Source organism: Balearica regulorum, chromosome 10 (assembly GCF_011004875.1).
Source record: "Balearica regulorum gibbericeps isolate bBalReg1 chromosome 10, bBalReg1.pri, whole genome shotgun sequence".
Lineage (NCBI taxonomy): Eukaryota > Metazoa > Chordata > Aves > Gruiformes > Gruidae > Balearica > Balearica regulorum.
Genome location: NC_046193.1, coordinates 12,770,572 through 12,784,957, shown reverse-complemented (window position 1 = coordinate 12,784,957; position 14,386 = coordinate 12,770,572). Strand labels below are relative to the sequence as shown.

Genomic DNA, 14,386 nt, shown 5'->3' with positions numbered 1-14,386 from the left:
GAACAGCCAGAGGCTTGATGTTCCTGCTCAGATCTCTTCTTCCAACCAGCCAGGGCACTAGTGTGCTTAGGTAGCCTTCCTGGCTCCTGGTTAATTCCTGTACAGTGCTATACCCGGAGGTTTCAGGATACAGGTCTTCCTTGTACCTGGCCTGGGTAAACAACAGGACCCCTGATACCAGGGATAGTCAGAGCAGTTGTATTAAAAAAAAAAAAAAAAAAAGTTGCTATGTAGTGCATGTCATCTCCAGCTGATAAATTCATGCTCTCAAAATCCTCTGATTTAGGGTGTGGGGAGCTGTTTTCTCTTCGATACAGATTGCCTGCAGTGGCTGTCCTCTTTAGACTGGTTCATGTTGCTCAGCAGCTTAGGAAGTGTGAGGAAGTCATAATAATGCTGATGTGTCTAATGTTTGTGGATCCCCCTCACCTGATTCATCTTGATGGGGCATAGATATGGCAGCAGATCCTGGAAGTGCAGGGGAGGTGTGGTGGAAATGCCTGTGGAACCACAGCTTGAGCCTGATCGCTCGTTTTGAAGTTTCTGATAATATGAACCCAAAACTGAACTAAACCAAAACCCTGTTACATGCTTTTAATAACAGTTTTAGTCAAACTTGATGTTTTTTTGGGAAGGATTGCTGGCTCCTAGAGGAGGCTCATGTTCTACTTGCCAGTAAACTGGCTGGAAGTCATGGAACCCATAAATAAATGCCTTTTTAACCTGCTTCTTACCATAAAGTAATTGTTTTATCAGAACTAGACAGGACAGTTTTACCTGGAAGTGAAACTGTATCAGAACTGTGCTGAAAGGGCAACCATTCAGCTTCTTGTTATGGATTTATTCTGTGACTAAATATAAAAGCACCTCCACAGGCCTAATGTTACAACCAGGGCTGATGCAGGGAGGTGTTGGGTCTTGCCATGGCTGCTAGGTTCAACTGCTCAGGCTTTCAAGGTGTAAATTATTTGACTGTCACCATCTGTTCAGGAGATTCAACTCACCTGTCCCCTTCCTAGGATCAAGATCATTGCTTCTGAAAGACTGGAGCTTTGGAAATGATTGTGTGACAAGAGAATCTCTTCTCTTCTCTTAATTCTGCTGCAGATGGTTGAAACCTCTACTTCAAGGAAGCTGGAGGTGCAGCAACGTTGAACTTGAGGGAAGGCTTGCAGATGGCAGAAGGAGGACTTTGGTGGGTGATCGGGGGCATTTAGTGTAGCCTGTAGGGCTAGAGTGCTCTCTGCTGTTGCATTGCAGCTCAGAATAGCTATAAGGAAAGAGCTGGTTGAGTTTCAGTCCTGCTAGCCTTACATGTTACTCTGGACAGTACATCCAACACAAAGGAAGTAGCAGAGCTTAAAAGAATTATCTGGTGCAAAACCAAACAAAACCATTAGGATGTCAGACAGCTGTGTTCCTTTCACACTAGGCCATGAGTAAGGGGAAAAAAAAGAAAATGACCATATGTTTGAAGCAGTAAAGTTGTTTGCCCCTCTTGCCTTTCAGCACAGCTGCATTTCTTTAGAGATGGCATGGGGCTACTTTTAAAGTGACAGTCATACTCTTCTGAACCCTTCTTTCCCTTTCTCCTCTTCCTTCATGTTTAAGGGGCCTTCTCACCACTTCTAGCATCACTGCTAAAGCAGAATTAGTTACCTTGGAGCTTCCTTGTCTCTGAAATAAGCGTGCTTGTTCTCAAGGAGTTGGAATTAATTATTTTGGCTACCTCAAAATGCCTGTTCACTTGGCTGTTCACTCATAGGATGTGGAAAGAAAGAAGGTTCTGTCCTGAGAAGAAGTTGGGGAAAACATTTTGAGGACCTTGAAAGCTGCTGGATGTGATATTGGAGAGTCAAATACTCGCATTTCCTTCCTGGTTCTAACAGTGGAATTTCCAGTAGTCTCTACAGGAACTGTTTATATAAAGGCTGTATCGAGAGTTTTGAAATGAGCATGCATTTTGGCTATGACCTCATTATTTTTTTATTTTTTTTTTAGGGCAAGATCTTAAGGGAGGTGGGAGGAACTGCAGTGATGAGATCAGCAGATACAGAGTTAGAGATCTGGAACTCTCTCCCTTTTTCTAATCCCAGACCCCTGGCAGATTGTAATTTGCGTAATCCCATTTTTACTTCCCCTCTGTGTTTTCAGATGTTGGAGCAATCTTTGCTTTCTGGTAATGATCTGCTCTTTATTGCTTTAAAGGTAGAAGAGGAATTTCTGCATGGAGGAGGCTTGCAAAAGCACTTTACAAAGAATGTCATGGCACAGATGCACACAAACTATTATTGTAAGCATAAAACTTTTCAACTGACCTGTGCAATATAAATCTGACAGTTTGAGTCATTCCCTGAATTAGTTTGGAGACCAGACTACTTCTTGCCAATGTCTAATATCTAATTTACTTCATGTGTTTATTTTTATCAGGCCTGGGACTCCAGATTTATCTGGACCTGTTCAGAACTTGATTTTTTCCAGTCTAATTTAGTACACTGCAGTTTGAAATAAGTTTATTATTCTTAGGGTTTTACATACCGTTAGTGTTCCCATGTATCACTTTTGGTACTAAACTAAATCTGAATTACTGACCTCTACAAGATGGACTTCAGACTGGAAGCAGCTGGAGGGAATTCTCTTAATTCTGTCAGCTTGGGGTTTTTTTTTTTAAAGGGAAATAATTAATTTTATCCTTTCTGCTGCTTAAGCTTCAAACAGTGACAATTTCGAACATATGGTAAATGTAAGGCTCTAGTCTTTTTTTGCTGAAGTGTTGTGGAGAGAATTGTGTTAAGGCAAATAGAAGGGTGAATCATGCAAAGCATCAAAAAGATTTTTTTTTTTCAAGTATTATCTGGGAGAGCATTGGATCTTCAAAACTATGGGTATAAATGAAAAGAGTATTTCCAAGTTTATGTGATCTCAAAGCAGAGGAAGCCCCATCATTGTGCTGTTCCAGGCTGCCTCTGTCATTCCTTGTCAGTGAAATCCACAGTGATAGATTTGCTTGATTAAGGGTAAGGCCATCCCAGTAACTGTAAGTACACTTTATAATCAAGGTTTCAGTTTAAAGCATCAGAAGAGGGAAGGAAATAAATGCCACTTGACACATCAGTCTTTTTTTTAATCTGCAGGCTGTCTTTTTTCATAAAGGAACAACTTATTTTCTAAAAATTACAGTTTCTAGGAGCTATGAGATCTTAAATTAAGACTTCTTTATAAATGCTAAGTTTTGTGGCACTGAGTTACATAGTGATTGTTGCAAAATTGAAAAATGCATTGATCTCTTATTCTCCTGTAGATAGAAGAGCAACAGTTAAATTTTTTAAATACTGTTTTAAGTCTTCCTTAAATATTGCTGGCTATGACTATCAGAACACTGAGTAATGAAGAACCTTGGAGGAACTGTAAGAAAAAAAAAATCTAAATTAGCTTTCAGAATCCAGAAGTGCTTTTGATGTTTCAAAACATCAGTTTTTTTGGGAGATATATTTTCCACAAAACAGGAAAAGCAATGATAAAGGATTTTAACCCCAACGTACAGTTTAAAGAAGTCTTTATCCCATAAAGAGTTAAATGTTGCATCCTGGAGCTTAATCTTTGAACCTTCTGGGATTTAAGGGTACCATAGGATTATGCTGTTCTCTATGGACAGTGAAATTAGACACTGACTTTTTAAAGTGGAAGCTGGAATTTTTTGGTAATCACAAGACTGAGGGCTGATCACAAGCTCCAAGATGAAATTTTGCAATGCTTCTTTCCTTCTCTGACAGTAGGATTCAATTGTTTGATCTGCACGCATATGAGAGCAAGGACTTTCCAGAATGTAGCATAGCTTTATATGATTCATAGTCCATGGTAAAGATCCCAGTTTGTTGTAATCTCTGAAAGATGAGAAATGATAAATAACTGAATGAATCTTCCTCATGGTGACAGTTGTCTAAAATCAAAAGGCAATATGTGAAACACTTGGGTTGTGCCAACCCTATGCTCCATACATCAGTCTTCTTTCATGGTTGTGTGTGATGCTTAATCTTGACATGATGCCAAGGACAATGCAAAAAAGTCTTATGTTAATATGGTGATGTATAGTATGCTGATGTATAATAAATATAAGATTTATAAATCATAAAGCTCAGAGATTGGCTTAAGAATAACATGGCAACCCAAGAAGAGGTTTAAATATTACTGGTAGTGGTTTACCTGTGAGAAATGGATGTGAACACAAGATAGTGTTCTTTTGATGGGAGCAGTTTAGGAGGGGAAGGAGATACAGATTCCTGGCATACAGAGATGTATGTCTCTGCAGTGTCTTAATGCCATTCTACTTCCCCAGTAATTATGCTGTCTGACAGTCAGCAGTTATGGGAAGAAATTGGACATAAAGAAGCTCTGAGCAGGGACAATTGTATCACTCATCAAGCAGGTCATATTTGAGCCTCTGTTGTGTTTTCTGTATTGAAATGTTAAATATATGTCACTTGGTGGGAAGCTAACTTTGTTTCCTTAAGCAGTATTTCTCAACAGAAAATGCCACTATACAAAAGGAACTTGCCTTCTTTGTTTTAAATGGAAATAAGTGGGAAGCTGTGTGTTGTAGAATTTCATTGTTTTCGTTCTAACTATAATTTCTCATTTGGTTCTAAGCATCACATCCTCTGAGAAAAGTATTTCCAGAGAAATAAGATCTCTCTCCATCCAAAATTAAGATATTGATGCAATGAGTTTTGAAATCTTCCCATTGCGGGGGGGGGGGGGGGAGGATTCTGTCTTCTGTCAAAAAAATGAAAAATAATTACTGTTTTGCCTTGGATCCAGAAGCTTGCTTCCTTCAAAAAAAAAAAAAAAAATTAATGAGCAGCTCTTCCACACAAAAGTTGATTTAGAGACCCTGTTTCTCATTGAAAACAGTTGGAAAAAGAGAGGCAGCTTGCCTTAATTATGTGATGAGAAAGGTTGTAATGAAATATCAAATTCCTTTGTTAAAAATGAACCAGAAAAATAGAAATGGAACCAGTTGGTTGAAATAGTTTAGGAACAAAACTTTTGACATATAGAAGACTTTTCACAATTCTCAGATGTAAAAATGTACATACTCTTCCTAGTACACAGTTTTGGAGAGATGCCCTGTGGTATTAAGAGCAAACAGATACAGAAATCCATTCCTGGGGGACATCAGAGTCTGTTCAGCAGACACTAGTGCCAGTGTTAATACATGGCTTGCTAAATATTCTGTAAGCTATAGTGCTAGTAACTGTTTGTTTTGTAGTTTCCTCCTTCCCAGAGTATCAAGTTATTAGTATCTTTTCTAAATCTGATTTTTATTTTAAACCCACTGATATGATTCACTGTAACAGCTTATCCTATCAATCGTTGTGGATATTTCATGTATAGAAACTGTGCACTCAGAAATGGGCTACTAGGGTGCAAAATAAATGCTGAGAAACAATGAAGTGTTGACTGTGGCTATCAAAAGTGAGGGAATTCTGAGGGCTTTTCCTTTCAAGTATTTTTTTGTCTATGTCTGCCTAAAGTCAAGTAATTTATGTGGATCAATTTCCAGAGGAGTTCTGTATATATTGTGATCCCCTAGATATAATACAATGAATAATCTCTGAATAAAATATAACACTTAATACTTTATCTCAATTTGCATATTTGTATATGATTCTTATGTTGGCAGTTATTCGTAAGTCTGAAAGACCTCCCAAAGTAAATGAATGATTAGTTATAAAAACCAAAACAGACAACACCCACATCCCCACACACCCCCCAAATTATTAAGAGTGATTCTTTTGGAAGAGTGGATGGAGTCTGACTTTGAGTCTCTTCTTGGACTAGGTTCAGTGGCCTTAAATTTCAAGGTATATTGAGAGGGGAACATACTGAAATATAGGGAGTGGAGAGGAAGGTACAGCCCAGCGTGACTACCTACAAATACCAATTCAAGTCCAAGAGTTCTGATTCATGAGAAAACACAATTCAGTATGCCAGCCTACAAATAGTTTGACATTTTGGCTTGCACCTTGGCTGTTCTGTAGTCAGAAGGGAGATGTAGAGAACTAGCTACAATGCAAGAACAATTAGAAAATTATTTGCATAATAAATGGGAGAAATTAGCCCAGCTGACAACATGCTAAAAAGCCTTAGTACAACTTGAAAAGTGAAAGCTAATAGCAGTTGTTGAGTAAACTGCTGTAGTCACTGTTGACAAAAAACCAAGGAGCCTTAATGATAATGCAACACAGTTCTTGATGCAAACCTGCAGAGTTTCTTTGATTACTTTGTTTGGGTTTTTTGCTTATTCAGTGAAACTAAACTAAATAAACTGAGTCACTTAACAGAGTCACTGCATTAGATATTTAGTTATTGCCTGGTTTTATGATTTCAAGTTGCTTTCTGCTACTAAGAGTTCTTTGGGTCCTGTTCATGTGGGTGCATGTGTATATAGATTTGACCTACAAAGGAAAATCACTTGCTAATGGTTCTGCACCTGGATTCAGTCTGAAAGATGCTTGCATGCAAGAAATCTCTGGTTCAATTTTCACTGAAGCTGGTTAGTAGCAAGAGTCAAAATGATGACCATGTGCTGTTGTACTTTGAGATCACTATAGCAGCAAGCTTAATGCTGTGTTTCACTATCTAGCTGTCACTTACTCCTTGAGGACTGAAGGAGTCACTGCCCTGTGTAGATACCCAAATTGAAGACCTTTCTCACATTACAATAAAAATAAAAAAAAGTTGGATCCTTTTCAGGTTTGGTTTTTGGGGAAAAAAGCACTTATGAATCAAATATGTTTGTGTTCAATCTCTCTGTTCAATGGGCAGCAGTTTGAACCAGTTCTTTGTTTATTGGAAAATATTTGTGTGCTTTCAGAGGCCACTGAGTCAGAGTGCCATATGGAGCAATTGAAATGACAAGCAAATATTTTCCTCTTTCATGCAGTTAAGTGCCTAATAAATCCTCATAAACATGAGCTTTGCTAAATGAGACAGCATAAATAGGCTTTATTAAGTCCAGACTTAATTTACTCCACAGCCACTTTGAGAACATCTGGCAGTGAGGACCAGCCTTAAAGTGAATGTGAAAGTCGCTAGTGCTGACTTTGAGGCCACAGCTATGTAAATGCACCTCAGTATGAACATGAACTGGGCTAATGGTCTCAAGCATGACAATACAGCTGATTGTTGGCTTTAGTGGTAGGTGGCTCAGGAGTTGTATGGAGCAGCAGATAACTTCTTTGCCTAAGCCAAAGGAAAAATTCCAGCATACTGCTGCAAGTAGTCCATCTCTTATGCCTCTACAGCTTCTGGGGTTGAAGACTGGTAGATGGGTTTGTGCCTCTGACACTCATTTCCTCCATGTCTTGAAGGTGGCAGTCTGTGTACCTGTGCTCCATGGTACTCTGGCATGGATACAGTTTGCAGACCTGGATGCCTCCTCTTTCCCACTCTAGCAGTTTAGCAGGTCTGGACTGGGAGATGATGATGGGAAGGGAGGTATGTGGAGAGGAGCAGGGGAGCAGTCCACATAGAGCATGCATAGAGAGGAGGTGTGAGTGTCCTGGGAGTGTAGCTCCTGAGAAGGGTACACATAAAGAGTGTGAGTCATTGAGGTAGTAGGAAAAACTGAAGGAGTAGAGCAGAAAAGACAAACTGACCATAAATCCAGTTCTTCTGAAAGTTCCTCAGAATGCTTCCTCAGCTCACATTCCTGTAGGTCCCAATCACCCCTTCCAGAATTTGCTGCACCACAAGAGAAAATGAAATAAATGACCTCTCTCATTCTTGGAGAGGCAAATTGTATGATTCTGTTGCTACTGAGAGAACTGTATGCTGGCTCTGGGAGCTGGATTCTGATTTTAGTTGCTGTTGTCTGAATCAAAAATAACTGTCTAGCATAGTTCTGTCAGTGCTTGAAAGTGTAGTCAAAGTCTGATTGTGACACAGTGTGCAGGGATGAGTGAGGCTGTGGGATGAAGACATCCTTTCCCTTCTACCATTGCCTTTTGCACTCCGTCTGGTACACTTACAGGTGTGTGAGTATGGCCCCTTCCCCTTGCTTCATTCAGATTCAGAGTTGTGCCCAGGTTTTTTACAGCTCACATTCATGAATATCGATCAAGACTAACTAGCAAAGAACTTACTTATGTGGAGGCAGAACTTGGCAAGTCTTTAACTTTTTCTCTTGAAAGAAGACCAAAGAGGCAGGCAGATAACTACTTCATTTCATTCAGTGCTTTGACACTCAGTGGGCTGGGACCTAGGAAAATACTTAATTGTTAACAGTAAAAGATGAAAGAAGAAAGGTTTTCGCACTGGACTGATGTAGTGTGCCTAAAATCTGGTCTCTTTGCTGTCTGCTTTTCATTTGTTTATCTTTGTCCTGGTTTCAGCTGGGATAGAGTTAATTTTCTTTCTAGCAGCTGGTGTAGTGCTGCGTTTTGGGTTTAGTATGAGAATGGTGTTGATAAAACACTAATATTTTAGTTGTTGCCAAGCAGTCAAGGACTTCTCAGCTTCTCATACAGCCCTGTCAACCAGAAGGCTGGCGGTACCCAAGAAGCTGGGAGAAGACCCGGCCAGGACAGCTCACCCAAACTGGCCAAGAGGATATTCCATACCATATGACATCATGCTCAGTATATAACTGGGGGGTTGGCTGGGAGGTGGTGTGGCTCAGGAACTAGCTGAGCATCAGGTTTGGGTGGTGAGCGCTTGTGCTGTGCATCACTTGTATATTCTTTTATTGTTATTATTCTCTTCCTTTTCTGTCCTATTAAACTGTCTTTATCTCCACCCAGGAGTTTTAGTTGTGGGTTGTTTTGTTTTTTTTTTTCTTTTTGATCTCTTCCCCAATCCCACTGGCAGGGTTGGGGGGAATGAGCAAACATCTGTGTGGTGGGTTTAACTGCCTGCTGGGCTAAACCATGACAATCTTGATTAAATTGTCTTCATCCAGCCACAAAAGAAAATGTCCAAATTGATAAAAGTAATTGTCATTGCTGAAGCTTTCTATGTGGGAGAAAGTTTCTTTTTTCTTCCTTCTCAGAAAGGTGTTTCCTACAGCTCAGAGCCAAGGCGGACTGGATTAGAAAATGCATGCATTTCTACACCCATTTCCAAGCAAAATATTATTAAATCTGTGGAGCTTCTTTACGTCAGTTGGCATTTTTATAACAATTACGGAATGTACTTTTAGACGGGCTGAAATGTGCACTTAAGGAAAAAAAACAAAACAAAACACAAAACCAAAAATGTGCTTTTTAATATGCAGACATGTAGGGAAAGAGTGTGGTAATGAATTTGGCTTAGTTGTTTGAGTCTGGGCCAAATTCTGATCTCAGTTACACTGGCCTCAGCTGAGTTGCTCCAGATTTTCACCAGTCTGACTGAAGCCAAACTGTATTCTTTTGTCCTTCAGTATTTGACTGTTGGTATTAATACTTTGGGGGAGGGAAGAGGGGATAAGTTTTTAAGTGTGAGGATTTGCTAGAGTCCTTACTAAATACATAGTTTGAGAATACTTGAAAATACACAATACATATTTTCAGTCGCTGGTTACCTGGTGTCACAGGAGAGGTTCCAAGGCTTTCTATGTAATCTACATTTGTATCAATATCACCTTTTGCACAGAAGTGCAAAAAGCTGGTTCCAACATCAGTTTATCTGTATTAGCTGAGTCCCATGTAAGCTGTGAAAGCTCTTCCTGAACACTGTCAGTAGCTGCCTTATTATAGACCATGGATTAACACATCACTGGGCAGTGTATGCTTCTGTATATTTAACAGCTTTAATCTTCCTAACCGTGTACAGCTCTTAAGACTTTGCTTTTGAGTGGTTTTGTCTTTAAAGTACAATGTTTATACATAAACTTATCAAATACAATTAATGAGTCTGTAGCACTTATGATTTTATAAGGTAGAGAATCTGTTATATGTGTATGTTTGTATACATGCACACCTGTACTGTTCATGAAAGCAGTGGCTAAGCTGTTAGTCCAGAGAGCATATTATCTCTGTGTTATTTTGCATGAGTACTTAAACAGTGGTAGCAGGAGAAAATCACTTAAGTCCTTAAGCCTATGTCTATGCTAACACATGTTAAAAATGTTCTTGAAGATGGAAACTCAAATCACCTGTACTTTAATATTAATTGGCATTGTCCCTGGCATGCTGTTGGTCATCTAGCACTCTCCCAAACAATTCTTTGGCATGGTTCAGGAGTAGTACTGTTTGGCATTGGTCTGCATAGGTGTGATCAGCCTCTTTCAAAAGTAAATGAGTTGGTAGTATGACCATGGAAGGTTTCCATGCCAGTGGTCCTCATTGTTAAAGATCTACCCCATGTAAGAAGCAAATCAGGTCCTTTTTTTTCTTTTATTTTTTTTTTTTTTTTTTTACTTCTTTGGCTTTACTTATACTAATAAATTAATCAAGAACAACTCTTGTCAAGTCAGTGATAATGTGTTAAACCAGTGCAGGGTTTAAAAAGGGGAAAAAAAAAAAAGTCAATGTACTTTCTGTGAGATGTATTGAGTATACTTGAATTCCTTACTTCCTTAGTCAAGATTAAAGTTACTCAGCAAAAAAAGATTGGGTTCTTCAAGGGTAAATCTAGGATGTTGGAGAGAGAACCCTGGTGAAATCTCCCTTTCACAGAAAGGATAGTCATGATGATGTACTGCTGCATCAGCCAAAGAGGTTGACCAAAATCAGCAGCTATAAACTACAGCAATACAGAGGTATTTACTTCTTTCCCAAAGAGCTTACAGCCCAAGGCTACTAGAGAACTTCATTGGGAGGTAGAAAACATTGTACATACTATACACATGATCTAAACCCACTTCCTTTTCTGCACTCCATAATCTTACAGAGGAGGAGATGAGCATTGAAGGACTCTAGAGGTATGGACTTAGAAGCTGGAGTGCCGATGAAGGGATTTGGTCAAGGCAGAGAGGAGAGAATGCAAGCAGAGTAGGATGAAAAACTGGTGTTAATCCAGCGGTAGAATAACAGATTTAGTTGAGGTAGAATAGCAGGAACAAAGTTTACATAGTTGAGCTTGTCTAGTCTAGCACTCCTTTGTGATGGAGAAAGGGCAAGACTGAACTTCAAAACTACCAAAGAAAAGGACGTTAGGATGCAGTGATGTACATGTAAGAAGGAAGACTCAGCTACCCTGAAGCTGGGCTGAGGTCCAAATGACAAGGAGGATGGCAACATGGTCAGCTTTGATGGAATAGGGCAGCAGGTTAGGTTCAAGGAAAAGTTTAGGAGTTCAGGGTGGGATGCCTAATCATTGGACTCTGTCTTGTGCAGACAAAGCTGGCAGGAGAACTGGGAGGTGAAGGGAAACAAATGTAGAGCACAGTGCATGAGAGTGGCTGGTTTAATCATTTTTTGGTTGGAAACCAAGTGGGTGGCAATGTTTTTAGGAGTTCTCTGCACTCCAGGCCTATGTGAAGATTGCCAGAAGATGAAGCTATAAATAAATGTCACAGATTGTCATACGTACTGCTTTTGACATCTGTTCTCTAGTTCATGAGAAATACTAAGATTTGCTGACTGGCCCTTTTAACAAACATCCTCATATACAGTGAGTGTATCATGATACTTGAGAAGGTATCTTTAGTGGTTCCATTTGGTGTTATTGTCACATTGTAACTGCTGTCCTGAAATGGAGCATATGCTTCACTGGAAATACTTAAACTACACACGAGCGCAGTAATGCATCCTGAAATGAATCTCGGTCTGGATCACAATAATTCTGGGCACCTCAGCAGATTTGTCTAAATCCAAAGCAACTGTGGTAATCTGGACCATAGTTTGGCCTTGAGTGTGTGAAGGACATGAACATAATGTCTGAGAAGTTGTTCAAGAGATCTGTTCTTCATAATACATTAAAAAAATGTGCAACACTGTTACTGAAACCTTTCTCTCCTTCCCTTTCATACCACAAGTGTAAGAATATGCACAGTCCTCTAGTACCTATGCACTTCAAAAGTTTGAAAACGTGCGAATTGAAGGCACAGTGTCAACAGTTGTGTCCAAAAAAGGAAGCTACAAGGGAGAGGCATAATGTTACTGGTTAAATGAACTTATTCACTAAAAAGATTATTGCTACATAACAAATGTCTAATGATAAATCTGGTATATGCAGAACTAAATCTTTGCTCAAAAGGAACAGTGCTAATTGTATTATATTGGCATAAATGTGGTGTAAGAGAAGTGTCCTTAATCTCTTTCCACTTGGATATCCCACTATTATTTAATAATCTTGTGAGTTGGTTTTTTGGGGGGGTGGGGGGGTGTTTGCTTGGTTTTTTTTTTGTTGTTGGTTTTCCCCCCCCCCCCCCCCCCAGAGGCTTCAGTTTCGTTATTGTCATCTATTCACTTCCATATGGTGGTGTTTTTGTAATTGGCAAGCACTACAATTTGTTTTGATGGAGGGATCAGCTGTAAGAAAAATCAAAAAATGAGATACATCTGCAGGGCTTTTCATCTTTCCAGGCAGTCTGAGGAACAAATGGAGGGGCTTCAGGGCTGAGAGTCTGAGTTCCTGTTGCCTGAGCAAAATCTCTGTCTTGGCACTAAAAGACATGGGCACCAGGCAGAGAGTGCACATCCCATCCTATCAATAGTTTACATATGACAGAATGATGTAATTTGAAATAATACCACCGTAGTCCTGGTGGCTTGATCAGCTGAAGACATCTGTTAGGCAGCTCAGGTCACTGAGGTGCAGACTTAGCTCCCTGTTTTGACAAAAGCTAGGAGATGCTATCGAATGTGAGGGATTCTGATTTCTGATAAGGAGCTGCACGATCTTTGGATCCGATTTGGCAAACCTCTCTTCCTTGTGTCTTTGTGATCAGCCACATATTCCGCACAGTGGGGAGACAGTGTAGGGTCTATAGACACGCAGTTGTAGCAGACTCTGTACTGCAGGACCACACATTCATCTTTCTCCCAGATATTTGGCCAGAACTGGCATGTTTAAGTCCCTCTTGCAACATACTGAATTGAAGAGTCCTGACTCTTCTAGAGCTAGGTGCAACTTGGCTGTAATGAGGGTGTCCACTACAGATACTACTAGGGATGACAGCAAAATTGCAAGCATTTATATACATTAGTGTAGATACCTAGCATTGTATTTGGAATATGCTGGAATTGAGCCCATTCTACATTGACTTTAGGGTGTCAGGATAAAGACATGGACGGTCTTTCTTTCATGTTGGGTCATGACTCCATGTCCCTCTTGTGGAAATCCTCATTCACGTGTGTTCAAGCTTAATCTGTTATGTCAGAGGACAGCTACGTTGCTTGCTTGTTTGCTGCAGACCTGTTATTTACTCTGGCTATTTACATAACCTACAGGACTGGTAACAAAATGTGATCGCGGTTACCCTGGAATAAACCTGGAGTGATTATGGTGGAGGAGTTGTTACTTTTCCTCAGTCATTTAAATTCAAAAAGGAGCCCTTCATCTGCAAGCTAGTATCAAACGGAAGACATAAGGCAGGGAACTGCTTTCTAGCTGAATTCCTGAGGACACTGCAAAACCTCTTAGAGGGAGGTTAGCCAATGGAGAGGGAAATTCATGTGCAAAGACTCAATTCCTTATAACAAAGTTAAGGGATGGTGTTTAGAGTATAAAGGTCTCCAGATCAGCTTCAGGCTAGAGTAGTATCTCCTTGTCTAGACCGATCTAACTTGTACAGTTTCACAAAGGAATAATGTTGTAGTATGTGTTCTGCTCTCATGCTTGTATTGCTTTAGACATGAAACTTGATTGCTGCAGTATTCCATTGGTGTAAATGAAACCAGAATCAGGTCAGGTGCTTGAGAACAACACCTGCAAAAGGAAGACCCTTCTTCAGCATCTCTTTCTGCCCTTCTTTACCTTTCACCCACATTAACAGCTGTGATAGTGTTTGCATTTCAGGCTCTTAGACTAAGAGACTCTTTACTTTGGGATCGTGGATTCACATACAAGTGCATGAAAATCATGTTGATCTTGCCTATCCGAAGAAAACAGTGGCTTATTTTTTTCTTGATGCTGACCCTGCCTTCTTCCTGAGTGTATCATATGACAGATCCTAAGAAATAAGCCAAAAAAAAAAAAAAAAAAGGGAATGCAGATAAACGGTGTAGTACAAAATTCAGACTGCTGGCTATGTGTTTGCATGGAAAACTTCCGGGTTAAAGTTACTGCTGACTGGGCATGGAATAGTTAAAGGATGTTAATTATAAAACAGTGGAGGCCTCCAGCAAAACTGATGGCTCACAAAGACATGACGCTGAACTTAATTAAAGCCAAACTAACAAACAAGATGTAACGCTGTTCTCTAATTGGTTTAGATTTGTTGTGCGTGTCTGCATGT

At 39.8% G+C, this 14,386-nt stretch overlaps 1 protein-coding gene across 1 annotated transcript in view; it reads left to right on the top strand.

Annotated features, from left to right (window-relative positions):
* The first annotated feature begins 7,928 nt into the window (after positions 1-7,928).
* SLC41A3 (solute carrier family 41 member 3) overlaps positions 7,929-14,386 on the top strand; it is a 107,589-nt gene continuing 101,131 nt past the window's right edge. Inside the window, exon 1 of the mRNA XM_075762132.1 lies at positions 7,929-8,039. The gene's annotated coding sequence lies outside the window, so the exon portion shown is untranslated. The remainder of the gene's footprint in view (positions 8,040-14,386) is intronic.